Raw genomic sequence first — 3442 nt, forward strand, 5'->3', positions numbered from 1 at the left:
TAGAGCAGCAATGCCAGGGTAGTGGAAAACACATGGGATTTATAATAAAGAGAATATAAATCAGATCAGGCTTTGTACTTCTGGTCATCTGACGTTGGGCAAGTGACAAATGCAAACTTTGTCTCCTTGTCCATGATTGAGGAATGTTATCAGTATCCTCCCCAACTGGATTGACAACCTGTAGAAGTAACTCCAGTGCTGTGCATATGGTAGATCCCTTTATTCTATACTTCTTTCCCATCTCCCCACTTCTCTGTCTTTCCTCCCTCCAACCCCTCTACCCCTGCAAAATACACTTTCTGGGTGTTGCCTAAATTCCTTATAAGCATTCAATACTTTGTATTGATAGTGTTTTTCCTGGGTCTTCTTTTTTAAATGAATTGTTTGGGGTGATAACTAGAACATTAACTACTTGACAATTTTCTTATGAACAGTTGTTAACTACTCTACGTGGTACACTAAGGTAAAGGACATTGAACCCACTGGGTGCCTGAAAGAAGAAAGAAACAGGGAACTTTATTCTGCCTTTCCACTCCTAAATATATTTCACAACTTTTCCTCAGTCTAGCATATTTAAAAAATCAATATTACATAAAAAAATCACTATTACATACTGACTTGTAAGTGACTTCATTAACTAGTTACCTCTGTATAGTTTGATGGTTTTAACACAATAAAGTACTCATGAATTACTTGCTTAATTAAAAATATATCTTAAAGAAAAAAAAATCACTATGACAAAGGTTATGCTAAATCCTTTTGGAAATCTGAAAAGCCAATTTAAAGGAATAGTACATGTTTATGAAAGGTAAGATTTGATTGGACTTTACTGAAGCAGAGATTAATGCCATTATTTAATATTTATCATTTAAGTCCATCTATCAACCAAAGTTATATGTGACGTACTTCTCATGTGATCAGCTTTCTGTTGAACTTTGGTTTTAAAAATAGAGAATGTTTCATGAAAAACAAATTTATGTCACAACTGTACTCTAGCAGTTGGCAAATATACAAGACAAACAACATATTGCTTTTGCAATATGGCCAGGAGTCAATGGCCATTGATTTCCTGTGTGTGTCTTCAGATATTTACTGGTATAAGGATTCTAAAATGTGAAACTAGGCTTTTTTGTGTGTGGGGAAGTGGGAAGGAAAGTAAACATCGCCAAAGAGGAAAAGTCTGGGAGTCCGCAGAGCTGGGTTCTAGTCCTGGTTTCTAACTAGTTTTGAACTACAGATGCATGGATATAATAATCTATGAGGACCTCAGTTATTTATTTATTTTCCAGCCGTATTGAGGTATAATTGGCAAATAAAGATTGTATATACTTAGGGTGTAAACAGAGATGATTTAATATATGTGTATGTCGTGAAATGATGACCACAATCAAGTTAATTAACACACCCATCACCTCACATAGTTGCCATTTTTCGTGCATGATGAGAATACTTAAGATCTACTCTTTTAGCAAACTTCGAGTATATAATACAGTATTATTAACTATAGTCACCATGATGCACATTAGATCTCCAGAATTTAATCATCTTATAACTGAAAGTTTGTACCTTTTGGCCAACATCTCCTCATCTCCTCCACCCCTCAGCCCCTGGCAACCCCATTCTATGCTGTGGTTCTATGAGTTTGACCTTTTTAGATTCCACATGTCAGTGAGATCCTACAGTATTTGTCTTTCTGTGTCTGACTTGTTTCACTTAGCATAATGTCCTCCAGGTTCATCCATGTTGTTGGAAATGGCAGGATTTCCCTTTGTGTGTGTGTGTGTGTGTGTGTGTGTGTGTGTGTGTGCGTTTACATAGATCTGATAATATTCCACTGTGTGTGTGTGTATATATATACACCACATTTTCTTTATCTACTCATCTGTCAACAGATATTTAGGTTATTTCCATATCTTGGCTATTGTAAATAATGCTACAATGAACATGGGGTTGCAGACATCTCTTGGAGATACTAATTTCATTTCCTTTGGATATATACCTAGAAGTGGGATTGCTGGATAATATGAGAGTTCTCTTTTTAAATTTTTGAGGAACCTCCATACTGCTTTCCATAATGGCTATACCAATTTACATTCCCACCAATAGTGTACAGGGGTTCCCTTTTCTCCAGATCCTCTCCAACACTTATTATTGCTTCTCTTTTTGATAATAGCCATCCTAAAAGGTATAAAGTGATACCTCATTGTGGTTTTGATGTTCACATCCCTGATGATTAGTGATGTGGAACAGCTGTTTCTATACCTGTTGGCTATTTGTAGGTCTTCTTTGGAAAATACGTCTATTTGGGTCTTTGCCCATTTTTTATTGGCTTATTTGCTTTTGTTTGTTTTTGTTGTTTTTGTTTGTTTGTTTGCTATTGAGTGGTAGGCGTTCCTTATGCATTTTAGATTTTAACCCCTTATTTTTAAATTGCTAATTTGTAGGGGTTGGTTGGTTCCTTCCAGCTTAGTCGATTGTCCTTCGGGAACAGTTGATTGACTAATTCCCGAACCTGTGACCTTGTTAGCTTGAGAAAGACTAGATGATAGGGTCCAAAGGGCAGGGATCATAACAATTTATGAATTGTTGAACCCTAGAGGCTGCCCAGGTTGATACCAAATAAAAACCTTTTGAATGTTGAACAACTGAGGGCTTACTAGCTGGCTGCATTCGATTTTCAATTCAGAGCTAGCTCTACTTACAGCTCTTAAGCTATAAGTCTAAAAGTTAATAATTAGTGCACATTTGGGGGAAACACAAAGGGAACTAAATTCTGCAATGACAGCTCCCATTGACGTAAGGCATGAGGATTCCAATACTCCAGCCTACCATCTACAGGTTAGATCATTTTGTGATTTATACTGAAAGCTCCATACGTTAAACAAAGGTCTTTTCTCAATGGAACAGATGTCTATTGTATTAATGTTGTCCCACTTAAAAATAACTGGCTTCTCCAGTGGATCCTGATGCTTTTTCTTCCCCCTTCCCCCTGGCACCTACCACCATCACCACTCCCGTGCCAGTGGCAGTTTTCTGTGGGTTCAGATCGAAGATCAAGCCCCAGGAAACACTGATGAAAGGCAGGGATTGTGTTGTTGGTGCACACTACTCTCAGACTGGCCAAGTGCAGCCTCAGCTCCACCCCCAGGGAGCCAGTTTAACTGTGCGTCCTATAATAAGACTGCCCAATGGGCTGGTCATGTTCCAGAAAGGGTGGGGAGAGTTACAAAAGCCATCCCTGCCCTTAGTTCAGGTCAGCCAGTAAGCAGCAGAGGGATTGTTTTTTCTAAATTCAGTTCTCAAAAATATGAGGACTTCGGCCCTCAGTATTTAATAATATTTTTTTGTTCACAATTTTCTGTTTTAGAGCTCAAAATATTCATGTCAAGTCTCTTTGAGGTTTGCAATTCTTTCATTTCCTAGCCAATGGAAAGTTGGAAAC

The sequence above is a fragment of the Delphinus delphis genome, chromosome 8, assembly GCF_949987515.2.
Source record: "Delphinus delphis chromosome 8, mDelDel1.2, whole genome shotgun sequence".
In the NCBI taxonomy this organism is placed as follows: domain Eukaryota; kingdom Metazoa; phylum Chordata; class Mammalia; order Artiodactyla; family Delphinidae; genus Delphinus; species Delphinus delphis.